This window comes from Astatotilapia calliptera, chromosome 3 (assembly GCF_900246225.1).
Source record: "Astatotilapia calliptera chromosome 3, fAstCal1.2, whole genome shotgun sequence".
Lineage (NCBI taxonomy): Eukaryota > Metazoa > Chordata > Actinopteri > Cichliformes > Cichlidae > Astatotilapia > Astatotilapia calliptera.
In genome coordinates, this window is record NC_039304.1 from 33,890,435 (window position 1) to 33,905,025 (window position 14,591).

General features: G+C 37.7%; 1 protein-coding gene and 1 long non-coding RNA gene across 7 annotated transcripts in view; one reads left to right on the forward strand and one right to left on the reverse strand.

Annotated features, from left to right (window-relative positions):
• slc4a1b (solute carrier family 4 member 1b (Diego blood group)) overlaps positions 1–14,591 on the forward strand; it is a 39,350-nt gene that overhangs the window by 15,444 nt on the left and 9,315 nt on the right. For 3 of the 6 annotated variants that reach the window (XM_026163031.1, XM_026163029.1, XM_026163035.1), the window contains exons 1-2: positions 10,458–10,526; positions 12,410–12,456. The gene's annotated coding sequence lies outside the window, so the exon portion shown is untranslated. Of the gene's footprint in view, positions 1–10,457; positions 10,527–12,409; positions 12,457–14,591 lie in introns of those variants that run through there. The other 3 variants (XM_026163032.1, XM_026163034.1, XM_026163033.1) reach the window with 1 other exon arrangement.
• Positions 2,875–4,592, reverse strand: LOC113019368 (uncharacterized). Its single transcript, XR_003272005.1, has 2 exons — positions 4,186–4,592; positions 2,875–4,076 (listed from the first exon to the last, which is right to left on the reverse strand). It is a non-coding gene; the product is annotated as an uncharacterized LOC113019368 (long non-coding RNA).

Below are 14,591 nucleotides of genomic sequence, written 5' to 3' on the forward strand. Positions count from 1 at the left end.
CAGAGATGGAATACCGTACGTTGGAATAAAATGATTACATAGACATTTTGCTACTGATATTGCATCTGCTTTTTTCACTGGGTATATTTCTGGCCACTTGGAAAATACATCAATTATCACAAGTGCATATTTGGAGGATTGTGATTCATTTAATTCTATGAAATCCATGTGGACAGTGTGAAATGGATGCGGTGGTATAGGGAAATGCCCTCGCTTTGGACGTAGATTTCCCTGTGCGTTGTGTCTTTGGCAAATTATACATGTTCTGATAAACTCTTGTGCTGAACTTTCAAAATTTTTTGTATAGAATTGTTTATTAAGAATATTAGTCATCCCTCCTGTTGACACATGAGTTTTCCCATGTGTCACTAAAGCAGCAGTTCTATGCAAAGATTTTGGAAGCACTGGTTTGCCATTACACATCATGAGGTTGTCTTTTAATTCTGCTCCATCTTTCACCCAAGATTTTTGTTCACTCAGCGATGCTGTTTTCTGTGCATCTGCTAGTATTTCTAAAGGTATTAGATCTATGGTTTCTGTTGTTAAAACATCAATTTGTTTTTCTGCAGCTGCTTTTGCTGCTTTGTCAGCAAAGTTATTTCCTCTCGTAATTTCTGTGTCATCCTTTTGATGAGCTGCACATTTGCATAGTGCTAATTCTTTTGGCAACGTTATTACTTCTAATAGCTTTTTTAGAAGGTTTGCATGTTGAACTGTGTTGCCTGAGGAAGTTGTCATTCCTCTGTTATGCCATATTTTAGCGAAATGATGAACTGCTGAATAGACATATTGACTGTCTGTGTAAACATTAACACTTTGACCCTTATATAAAGTACATGCTCTGATGACTGCGGTTAGTTCTGCGCTTTGAGCAGAGTTTGAGGAGCTGAGAGCTTTTGCTTCTATCACTTTATCAACAGTTGTGACCGCATAACCCACACAATTTCTACCGTGAATGTCTTTTGACGCTGAGCCGTCCACAAAAACATTACTGAAACTGCTCTGGGGGGAGCTGTATATATCAGTGCGAGGTTTTGTATCTTCCTCTAATTTTTGAATGCAACAGTGTTGTTCTCCGTCCAGAGAAATCGGCAAAAGTGTACTTGGGTTTAGCTGGCCACACTTCTCTATTTTTATGTGTGATTGTGTAAGTAGAATCCCCACATAAGAAAGTTGTCTTGCATGCGTGAGGAAAGAGAGGTTCGCTTGGAGCAAAATAGAGGTCACTGCATGTGGGACTTTGATGATCAATTTATGTCCTAGAACAATGTCTGCACATTTTTTAACTGCCTCTGCTGCTGCTGCGCATGCCTGAACACAGGTAGGTAATCCAGCAGCTACAGAGTCAAGTTTGCATGAGTAGAAAGCTAATGGACGTTGTTTTTCTCCAAAAGCTTGAGTTAAGACTGCTTTCATATACCCTCCTGCACCATCAACATGGAGAACGAAAGGTTTTCCATAGTCTGGTAATGCTAAGACGGTACATGTCTGCAGTGCTATTTTCAAATCAACGAAAGCTTTTTCTGCTTCTGGAGTCCATTGTACTTTGTCTTTTTTACTGCTAGTGGTGTATTACACGTGGCTTTATTAGTTTTCACGAGAATACCTGCTTTCTGCATGTCTGCAATTACTGGCCTAATTCTTTCCTTTGCTTCTGCACTCAAAGGATATTGTGGTTTCACAGGCCTTCTGGCCCTTATGCTGACCTAACTATCAGAGTGTCATTAGAGAATTTCATTTTCACTTGAGGCAATTTTAGATACCTTCTAGTTTTTCAAAGAATTCACACATCTTACATATTTCAAACTTTGAAGTTTTTTGTTTTGTATATATATTATTTCCTAAACTTTGCATTGTTCATAGCTCACAGTTCTAAAACTGGGCATTTGTAAATCATATGTCTAATCACTATGTGTCACCATAATCCACAAGTATTGGCACAAATTTGTTTCCAAACTAACAAAATAATCAAACAAAACAAAAACGTACATGAGTCAGGATACAAAGAGACAAAGAAAAATGCTGCCAGAAACAAAGCAGAAGTGTGAGGGGAAACTGAGCTCACAGACAGCTGTATGTGTTCGCTTTTAACAGCATGCAGCCTCTGCTCTAAAAAAAAAAAGAACCAATAAAAATAAAAGAAAGTGTGTAACATGCTTATCAACTTAGCGGTGTCCACACATTTAATTCAGCTTCATAATCCTGTAGGTTTAGTTATTATCTACAGGGTTTGGCTTATTAGTTGTTATTATAGATGTGCTCTGTATCTCAGTAATATTTATCTAGGATAAATGACAGGTTTTCAAGCAGGTTAAGTGCCTCTATGCACCTAATTGGTTTAGATATTGCTTTTATTTTCTTCATCTCATATGTCATTATACTGAGTTTGAGCAAACCTTTAAGCTTGATGCAGACTTCTTCATAACAATTGTCCATCTCACATCATACTGGCTAAGATACTTCTTGTCAATATTAATATTATATTTTTATTAATTATTATCATCTTTTTCTCTCTATATAATAACAATAGTGTATTACAATATTTTATTAGTGTATATCACTATATTATTACTGAGCCAATTTAATAGTTAGGATCATCTTACTCGGCAAACAGATAATTTATAGTTCATCCAATCTGTACAAGATTTGCTTTTTTCTCTTAACAGGTTTGTGCCTACTTTTAGACTGGTCTTCTGTTTGCCTCATCTCAGATCCAACCTTCAGATTATTATATTTTATTTTGTATCCATCAGGGACCGTGAGTGAGCTGCAGTCTCACTCACCCTCCAGGATGGAAACATTTATCTTTTCACACACTTTCCTTGGCTGAACAATGACACAGCCTTAATCTACCTTATGCATCTCTCTTTTTTATAGAAAAGGTCTTCATATGAATGATTTCCTTTTATTTATTTCATACAATCTGGGCATGATGGGTCATAAATGCACTGATTTTTGCAGCCACGGCCACTATCTCTATGTGACATAAAAAGGGGATCGGTTAGATGCTGTTTTGTCACATGTCCTGAGGCTGATTTCACAATTATAGTGTTTTTTGAGAATGTTACATTTGGGACTTCTACAGTTAAGACAGTTCTACAAGCTCCTGTGTCTCAAAACATTTTTAACGGCACACCTTTCACATATATTACAACTGCTGGTTTGGCTTTTGACTTTTTTCCACATATAACTCTTTTTGCAAAGCGGTTTTTAAAGCATTTATTGAATCAGGGGTGCATTTGCCTTGCCAAGCTGGACAATATATTTTATGTGGATTTCTCCACCTTTTTGCACTGACTATTCCTGCATTTGAACAGTTTTTTCTAACCACTCTTCGTCTGCTGTTAATTTTACTTTAGTTTTAGAGTTACCCATTTTGAACTAATTACGTCAGAACTGTGACACCTTCTTTGGCATGAAAAAGTGAGAATGGGTTTTCGATAACAGCCTTCTACTCTCCCACTAATTGAGAGAGCGGTTATCAATTTTACGTGATGAAGCACAACCCTTTTTTCCACCTTTACCAATACGTGAGTGTACACAGGAAAACAGTTTGAGAAGTGGTTCGACCGCGTATTGGGTCGTAAAAACAACTCACTCCTCACAAACAAAGCGCGTTTCTATGATTTTTATTGAGATTTTCCGTAGGCCTATTTATTTGTGTAACACCTTCACCTTCAGCCACTCTTCTTGAGTGACCGGAAACCTGTTCCGTTACAGCCACTCCCAGAGCGACCGGAACTTTTAATAGCGATTTTTCTAGAATTTCGCTCTTGCCTGTCGTCTTCCTAGTCCCGCATGGACACTGAGATCTGTCGGCGTACCTAGGTTTACACACTACTTAAAGGAAAATCTCAATATCAACGTATTTTAGCGCTTGGTGGAATGCGTGTCATGTTCACCTCTACTGTGGCGCTGCGTTTTTGGATCCGGTGCTCATCGGGTCCTGGAGTCGTGAAGGCCGAACGCTGACCGGAGATCGAATTCACGTGTCCGGGTTTTTCGTTTTACTGATCAGATTTCTTCCAGCGCAGGCGTCACGACGTCAGGATCCGATGGAGACCGTCTATGGAAAACTAGACGTTAAAAATAACAGTCAGTTCTCCGGCTACGAAGGACCAATTAAATGTCAAGGGGTTGACAATTGTTCAAACACAGTAAGAGGGAAATGAGACACTGGCAGACCGACTCAGAGTTTCAAAGACGTGCGCACGGGTGAGAGTCTCTGAGCAGACTAACACACCGAGCACCGTTTACTCGCTTTATTTATAAGGCAAAATGGGTTACATAGTACTTCCTCTTTCAACTGAAGAGGGGAGAGCTCAGGCATTGTCTTAGCTATCTAACTTCTGCACACAAACTGAAAAACAACGACACAGCAGTATTCATGCTTATCTGACATCGCAGACACTGAAGTAAAGAATGCATGTATATCCTGTCTTTGTCAAACATCTCACACACTTAAGCAAGGAATACATTGTGTTCTTTTCAACAGTAAGCTTTACCGTGTGAAAATATATAAACACTTGATTATAAGGCATACTTGTTTCTACTTGATTATACTTTAATGATTTAACTAAAATAAAAATTCTCTTAACAAAAACAAAACAAAAAAACAACCAAAAAAGAGCCGCAACACCATTACCAGCAACATTACCATCCTGGGTTAACCCCGTTTTCTTCATTCTTATACTTATTTAAAATTAGGTTTTTATATTTTACTTTAAACTGTTTTATGTTTTGACTGTCTTTTATTTCTTCTGTTAGACTGTTCCATAATTTAACTCCTGCAATTGAGATAGACATAGTTCTTAAAGTTGTTCTAGCACTTTGTATTTTTAAATTCCATTTCCCTCTTAAGTTATACCCACCTTCTCTTTCTATGAACAATTTACAGATTTCTTTGGGAAGCAATTTATTTCTGACTTTATACATTATTTGCGCTGTTTTAAGCTTCACCAAGTCTTGGAATTTAATAGCTTGCATTTTGACAAAGAGTGCATTTGTATGGTCCCTGTACCCTACATTATTTATTAATCTAATGGCCCTTTTCTGTGTTATAGTTATTGTTTGTGTGTTACTTTTGTATGTGTTTCCCCAGACCTCTACACAGTAGCTCATATATGGCAGTAGTAAAGCACAGTATAAAATGTGCAGTGCTTTCTGATCCAACATATGCTTTGCTTTTCCCAGGACGGCAATGCCCCGTGCCAATTTCCCCCGAACATAAGTAATGTGTGGCTTCCAACAGAGCTTGTGGTCAATGATCACCCCAAGAAATTTTATTTCATTTACTCTTTCTAAATATACATTGTCAACACATATTTCTACTTCGATGTTTTTCTTTTGGTTTCCAAACAACATAAATTTGGTTTTATCGAGATTCAATGATAATTTATTTATATCAAACCACTTCTTTAATATCGTTAATTCCTGTGTGATCATTTCCAAAACCTGTGGCAATTCCCCACCTGCACACAGTATATTTGTGTCATCTGCAAATATTACAAACTTTAAAATCTCCGATACTCTGCAGATATCATTTAAGTACATAATAAACATTTTTGGACCCAGTACTGAACCTTGAGGTACTCCACAAGCTATATCCATCAAATTAGATTTATATTCATTTATTTGTACATATTGTTGCCTATTCCCTACATAGCTTTTTAACCATTCCAAAACCACTCCCCTAAACCCGTACTTTTCCAGTTTTTTTAATAGAATTTCATGATTAACAGTATCAAACGCCTTCTTTAGATCTAAGAAAACTCCGAGCGCATACCTCTTATTATCCATACATTCCGTTATCTTTTCCATTAGATCTATCAGTGCCAAAGCTGTTGATCTGTTGTTTCTGAACCCATACTGACTATCTGTCATTAATTCATATTTTTCCACAAAACTGTCAAATCTTTTTATGACCACTGTGACCACTTTCTGTGATGGTACTTTATAGTAGAAACAGTGCTCAAGGGCTGTGCTATACTTCTGTTATCACTTGTCAGCATTATAAAGAATGCGAAATGTGGAAAGCAGTACAAGTAAAGAAACTGTCTTTTTTTTTTTTAAAGATTACAGTATAAGCAAGGTGCCATAAAGTATCCAAGCATATCGGCTAATAAAAGGTTTCCTTAATATTAGAATTGTTTACTAAATTTTCGTTCATTTTTTAACTATAACTTTATATAAAAGATGGATGTAGCCACCATCATGTCACCTATTTATTTCTGAACTCTGAAGTGTTATGGTAACAGATAAAACTACTGTATATATAATAATATTTATGGAATGAATGTATTCAGCTGTACCATGATCTGGATGCTGGCATGCTGCCAAACACACAGTAAGGATTTCCCTCCCTGAGTTTGTTTAGCATAGTCTCAGTTGCCCTGCACACATACCAAGCATATTAGTGACAGCTGTAGCAACTGGGCTGGAATCACTTCTGCTGGTATTGAATTGCTGATTTGGTGAATTTTTAAATGGGATTTTGCTACCAGCATTTTTGCACCATTTCTGTATCTATTTGCACGTCAAAGTGCATTGTTTGGTCATTGTTTTACAAACCTCAAATACGACAGAAAGAGTAGAAGACCATCTGGGACTCCACCAACTGCTCTTAGAACTGAAGAAACTTCTTGGATGAGAGATGAAAAGTCTTCAAGAAACTTTAAAAAGTCCAGATGCTTTTCTTTCCAAGCTCCTTAGAGTACGATGACCTGAGAGCCTCCACAGTCCTATAACCAGCCCAACTGGTAGTCAGTGTGGGCCAAAGTAGCTTAGCCCCAGTTAGCGCTCCCTTGGCTGGTCCTCCCGAGCAGCCAGGAAATCAGGCTGCATTGGGTGACCTCCAGTACTCCACCAACCTTAACTAGGAAACTTTTTGGGGAAACCTGGTCTTGTTAGGAGATGTTAGATAGAGAAGCTCTCTTTTTTCCTGAAATCTGGCTGAATTTATTAAACACCCCAAAACATGACTATCCAGACTTGGGACCAGTTGCAATCTTATATGTTTCTCTGCATTTTTTTATCCCACAGAAATCGATTATATCTTATTAATATTGTAGCATCTGCACTGCGTATGACCCTGGATTCTGTGTTTTCTCTGAAAAAGAAGGCAGTACATTACAGATGCTTGATTGCTTGACTCCCTGGTAACTCACAAACTTCCACCTTGAAGTAGATAATGGATAGGCTGAAGAAGAATTGGTGTTACACTTTTGGCCTAAAAAAATAGTTTGTTATTCTACAAAAGCCCTCAGTAAAGCTAGGACATCTTACTATTCGTAACAAATTAACTTCAGCACTGTAGCCAGGCTGAGAAAAAGTCCAATTTTTAATGAGCTAAGTCTGTTAACCTTAACTAGCAATGACTTTAGGAATTTCTTCCCAGATGAAACTGTAATAATTAGAGAAAAAATTATTTACAGCTATCCCACAGATGTGCCTTAAAGTACAGCAACTTTAATAACTGATATTTGATTGATGTTTACTTGGACCCCTTCACTTCGATCAGCCTCTCTGAGTTAATGTCTTCATCTAAACCCTAGGTCACCAATAGACAGAGTGCGGGCTGGATCTGCATCTAGATGTTTCTGCATTCTAACACATCTATTACTAGATTTTGATGGACTGTTTCTAATTTACTCTGCACAGCATTTCTTGTATTTACGGTAAGGTTATTTTAATCTGTGCAGCCTTTTCCTTTGTCTTTGGTGGTCAATGTATATACAAAGGCAACACACAGACGAGTCACATGCTTTGTAACTCATCCCACATAACATTACTTAGCAAATCAAATGCTTTATTCAGGGCATGTGTGAAAACAGAAAACTCATGGGGGAAACACATAGGGAGAAAATAATATTCAAAGTTGAGATGGTTTACAGAAATGGGGTGATTCAAACAACACCTTTATTAAAATTAAGCAAATCTAAAATCAAAGCCTTATTTTACTTGAAATGAGAAAATAAATAATTTTTAAAATTTATTTTCTTACTAACTGAAAATGAATAATAAACATTGTTGAAATACTATTGAATTGTAATTTATTTCAATTACTTGAGAGCCAGATGTTGACTGTACTGTGGTAGCACTGTGCTCCACTTGCTTGAATCATATCAATCTTATGAATTCCAATTTTTGTATGTAAATGGTGAATCTTTCTCACACACAAAGGTTTGTCATGGAGTTCCACAGGGTTCCATGCTGGGAACAATACTTTTCACATTATTCACCCTCTATCAGGCCGGTTGCGGCAGATTGCTCCTTCCCTGAGCCTAGTTCTGACAAAGGTTTCTTCCTGTTAAAAGGGAGTTTTTCCTTCCTACTGTTGCCAAGTGCTTGCTCATAAGAGATTGTGTGATTGCTGAGTTTCTTTCTAATCGAAGCTTGTTCTGTTATGAATTGGTACTATATAAATAAAATTTAATTAAACTGTACTGATTGAACACTAGCTGCATTAGTTGGCTACCTTTCATTCATAAATGAGATATTTACATGAGGGTAAAAAACTCCCTTTGTGTGTCCTTCACAACCGACAACTACTTTCAGCTACTCCCTTATTTCCCAGGGGTTTCAATGGCACATGATACCACATGTTGATTTTTTTTTTTTCTAAACGCCCTTCCTGACACAACCGTTCCATTTATCCAGGCTTGGGACCAGCAATGAAAATTATGACCTCTGAGGCTGGGCTTGTGTCTCCTTCTGGTCTTGAACTGGATGTTTTCCACCTTTAAGGCAAATGTGTTAACCACAACACTACAGAAAAGGCTCAAAAAAAGCAGTCTCTGCTTTGTAATTTAATATTGCATGAAAACTCAAAAGCCTGTGCTTGCATCAACTGTTATGTATAGTGTATACATGTATTAATGTCTATCAAGTATTCACACCGATGCCTTTCTTGGAGACTGATGTCACTACTAAACATTTCTTGGAGGAATGAAATGTTATGTTAACGGATATAATGAAGGATATCAGCCAGGTTGCATTTACACTTTCATACAAAGTATGACACATTTGTGCAGATGAAACTGCTTAACAGCACATAAATGCAACCATAATAACAATAATAATCCAATAATGCTATATAGTAGTATACATTGCTAATTCCTAGTTTTCTTGCTTTTGCTAAGAGTAATTTGATAGATTTACATCCATATTGGTTTTTAGAATTACATTAGGAGATTGCTGCTGTTGCAGAATTACACTTTAGTGAATGTCAGTTTTGCTTGATGCATGAAACAGAAAAGATAGTAAAACATACATTAAAAAAATTATTTTGCTTATAGATTCTTTATACTTGTAATGGGAGATACATCAGAGGATTTGGGATGCAGAGGCCTCTGAGCTTCTGTTCAGGACAAACACATGCAGACACTATTAAATATATCAGCGTGCAGAGAAACAATGCTTTCAGATTTGCATATAGGAAGAGGACTTCTCGTATTTCGTCACTCATGTTGGTGACTGACAACCCAGTGTCAAGAAAAAAATAGTCTCAATGGATTCCAGACAGTTACATAATGAGGTACAGTGACAGAAACAAGATGCAGGATGATAACATTTACCGTCAACAGAAGGTATGCAAATATTTCTTTTCTTTACATTAAAGTTTATTAAAGACAGCACACCTCTGTTATGATATGCTTTACAACTTGATTATTATGTTATTAAAAAACTAACAAGCATAAGCTTCCAGGAATTGCCCTGTGCAGAACCACTCATTTTTTTTACATAATCCAGCCGAGTCATTAAAGTGAGCTCAAGAAACATAAATCTTTCAAAAAGCAGAAAGTTGCATTACAGGAAATGTAATATCACACTTTTTTAAAGATTAAAACAATTTGGGGAATAAGAATTAGTCTCTAATGACTTCTTAAAATCACCCTCTAATGACTAGAAGAGTTAAATGTCACCTAATGTTTGCAGTTAATGAGTGGAATTGTTTTGAATTTGTTGTTTGTGTGTCTAGTTCAGAAGAAAAGTCAGCCCAAAATGACAGTCGGGCAGCAGTTTCCGCTATATATGCAATCATAAATGTGATTAATACACCTCAGTTTTATGCTGATCGTCTTAAGGTGGGAGGAAGAAAAGCAGATGAAAGCCAGCTTTAAGCAAATGTTTTACTCCAGCAAGACTGAAGGTGACCAGGCCCAGCAGAGAAGTCTAAGCCCTTGTTGTCCTCTAAACACAGACATTAAATATGATAAGATGCGGGCTGGATAATGACACAGTTTGACTAGTTTTCTTCCATACCAAACCACTGTATTCACTATCAATATTATGGGTGAGACCGGAACACATTGCTCTGCTGGATTTGCGCTTCGAGAGAATTAGAGTGCACGTGTCCATGTGTGTGTGCATGCATGTATTAGTCCCACCCATTATCGAGAAGCATGCACACACACATCGGCACCGAAGAAGCTTTAAATAGGTGATGCGTATGAAGTCACAATTTTTTTGCCATTCTGGGGTCAGTCACTTGCCACTGCTGTCAGTTTAAGCAGTGACTGCAGGAGGTAAGTGTCAGCTTTTCTGCTACAGCTATGAATGGTATTTGTCCAAAAATTAAGTTAAGCTGTTGCTTTGAAGCATGAAAATATGGGAATGGAGCACTTCATTGAAGTTGCACACTTAATGTTGTTGTGATGTGTGTTAGAGTCACTGCTGCAGTGGAATAATCTTTATTGGTTAATTGAAGAAATTTAACAGTCATTGCAAAACAGAATGTGGCAATATCAGTCATGTTGTGTAAAACAACAAGTCACTTTTTATGGAATACATGCCCAGATGATTAAGTATGCACAAACAATAAGATAAGAATGCTTTTCTCATCTGCAATTTTAATGATCTTTGAGACACTTGCAAAGATGCAGATTTTTTTTTTGCAAAAAAATGGTGCAGCAATTTATATAAAAGTGTCAAAATAAATGGAGATACTATATATAAAGCCAAAACAGAAATATATGATTCCAGAGCTTGAGAGTGTATAATTGGTATGACCATATTTATTCGTCAGCACAGCCTGAACACTCTTAGAGAAGCGTTCTTGTCATTTCTTTGAGTAGTCTCCAGGAATAGTTCTCCAGGTTTATAATGGACATTTAAGGCGCTTCTTTAGATGTCTTTATGCAAGATGATCCCACACTGCTTCATCTTTAGCTTCAGACTCTTGGGAGGCCAATCCATGACTGGTAGTGTACCACTATGTGTGTTTTCTATCCAGGTATGCTTTTAATACATTGGCAGGCAGTGTGTTTGTGTCATTGTCATGCTAAAAACATGAAGCTGCTTCCAATCAAAATGGAACAAAAGCTGACATTTCTGCTTTTATAATTTCATCAATTTTGACAAGAGCTCAACACCACTGGCTGAAATGTAGCAGCAAACCATGACAGAGGCTCCACTGTGTTTTGCAGATGCTGTGGACACTCACTGCTTTATCTAGCTCCTGAACTTCTCTGTACATCCTTAAAATGATTTGAACAAAAGAATATTCATCATTGCATAGATAGGGCATGACTTTTCAATACTGTTCACCTGCTGTAGGTTTTTTTTGTCTTTTTTTTTGTCTTCCGTGTGTCAAGTTTCTTTAAGGGCACACTGTACACCATGCCAAGATATGGGAATAACCGTTTTGGTGCCAAAATACAATTTTAGTTCTGTCAGACTGCATTATCTTTAGATTTTTTTATTTTATAATTTTTTTTTTTGTAGATTTAGGAAATTGGAGGAAATTTCATGTTTTTGCGACAGGCCACCGGTAACAAAACGTCTAAAGACACAATTTCATATTGGTTCTTTGCTAAGTTTTCTGTTATGTGTAGACACAACACGGGTTCATTCCATGAGTCGCTCAAGACAAATTTCAAAAATTTATAAGAAAGTCTGGCAACTTGGAAGCAAAATTTAAAAAAAAAAAGAGGAGTGACTCATGACTTTCACAGAATACTGTATATTTGCAGAAAAATGCACCTGTTATGCACCTACAGCTACCCATCTAACATTTGCTCCTTGTACATATAAAGAATCTGCACATAAACACTTAATGATTCACATATATGCACACACATACACACAAGGTTGAACAGGTGACGCTACACTTTGATTCAGCCTCATACTTATCTTAACTTCTACCTCTGCCTCTGTAACCCTACTGTTACAGCCAGACCTTAAACTTGACTGTCTTCACTGTTAAATGCATTGATTTACATTCTGGTGACTAGCATTTTGTCCTCAAAAGAAAAGAGAGGATGCACAATGTTACTTATTTAGCACACCACATATTTTGTTTTATAAGTACACACCCATGCACTTTAAACACTGTCTAGTCAGGCTAAGCTGAATTCTGCCCTTTTGCTCAGTTCTGTTTTGTAAATAATGTATTTTCCGTCTTTTCCAGCTGCCTAGAACTGAAACATTGACAGTAACCTCATTGCAAAGTGTCAGGTAAGGGTCACCCCCCCCCCCCCCACACACACACACACACACACACACACACACTGTATACCCACTCTAGATGCTCGACATGTATTGACACTCGAAACATGGGCGTCCAGTCGTGTACACACCGGAAACTCATTTTGACTCAGAGGTCTGGAGCCTGGCGGTTGTTGAGGCGAGAAAACCGTGTTTACCTTTTAGACATGAAAGTGTCAGCTGGACATCACCTTCCCACATTTTCATGATCCGTGTCCACTTCCCTCGCAATATTAAAATAAAAATAATAAAAATCGGGAAAAAAGCTGTAAAGCCTTTATGTCTTTACTCAGCTGAGTAACAGTGTGATTTATCAAGACAAAACAAGGTGTTGTTCTATTTAGGATTATCATTCAGTAGAACTTCTGTGTTTGAACTCCTGTTTGAACTGTAACAGCTGTAACAGTCAGCAGTCGCCTCATTGTTCTGACACACACATAAAAAATTTTGACTACACTACACACTAACTACACAAGATTTGCGCTAAACTTTGCAAATCTCTCACATCTCAAAACACCACCGTCACTCCTAAAACTTCCCCCTTCCTAAACAACTAAATGCAATGTTGCCATATTTTTTTGATTGGTCGACATGGTACTTTTTTCGACCAATAGGAAAGGGTGGGGTTTTTTTGGTTTTGTTTTTGCTCACAGGCGGAGAGCGCTTTCAAGCGTTTTCCTTATAAAACGCCGTTTTTACCGTTTCTTCCCACAGTAAATATAAACAACGATAGTATTCAGGAAGAAAACCGAACATTGCAGATATTTTTATCATAACTCTGGTTTTACGTGGCCTATCAACACAATTTAAAAACTTATATAAAGTCCACACTTTTTCTGTCAATTGTTCCGTCTGTCCTGCTCACATCTCCAATGGTTGTACACGTTGTGTGGCTTCACTCCACATCAGCCACGCCGCTTTGCTAGCTAAAGCACCGGTGTCAGCACATAAGGACTAGTGATGTGCGGATCGATCCTGAAATATCGATTCCTCCGATACCAATCATTTATGTTCTAGAATCGATTCTCACATTAAAATATCGATATTTTAGTAATTTAGAGTAAATTTGTAGTTTATCATTAACAGGAACACAGTGGAAAGAAACTATAACATTCGGATTGTCTACATTCAAAGGAACTACTTCCTCTTCCGCCTTTCATAGTCATGTGCGAAATACGGCTGTATAAATGTCTCGCAGCCCCTTGGCGTGCGCACTCACAACAATGGCTGAGCGTAATTGTGCGGATGTATTTTACCTCCACAAACAGCTGAGCCGTGGTTTGCAATAAATGTGGCAAAAAAAGTGAGGTGTTGTGGCCATACTTGCCAACCTTGAGACCTCAGAATTAGGGAGACATTCAAAAGGGCTGTTTGGGCGGATAAATATATTTTACAGGGTTTATTTATCGGATAAAATACGTTAAATGTCACCGTTATTATTGGCCGGCCCGGAAACAGCGGGGGTGTCCAAATTCAGAGGCTGCTTCCACCTGAGGACCGGCCTTCGCGGTCTAAAGAAAGCCGGGTAGTACGTCACGAGCTCCCTCGGTGGAGTGAAACTCTGCCGTCTGCTCCTTGCTGTCTAAAATATAACCGGACACTGACGTAAACTCTTCAGTTTAATCAGTTTTCTGTTTGACGTTTATTCAGCTGTGTGAAAACCCCGGAGGAACCCTCCCAAGGGAATAATAAAGTTTAATTTAATTTAATCTAATCTAATAACTTTAATCTCAGCCAAACCGATTTACTCACGAACAAATAAAACACTGAAAAAGCCAAACAAGAACATTTTTAAGTTATCAAAGTGACTTGTACATCATGTTTAACCCGAGTGGTGAAAGACCGCGGGGGTTTGAAGACGATGTGTCGGTCGGCTCAGATATTTGAAGTTTACACAGCTACATTCTCACCTGAAAATATGTTAAAAGTTTTTTTGCCACCCAGAAAGAGAAATAAGAGTGATATTAAAACTAAGTCGCTGCCGTCATTGTTGGAAACTGGAATTGGCTGGGCCGCGCTATGAATTCTGCGATATGGTTTTTCAACTTTGTTGTCCGGGTGGAAAATCTGGAGAAAGGTGGGATTCTCCCGGAAAAATCGGGAGG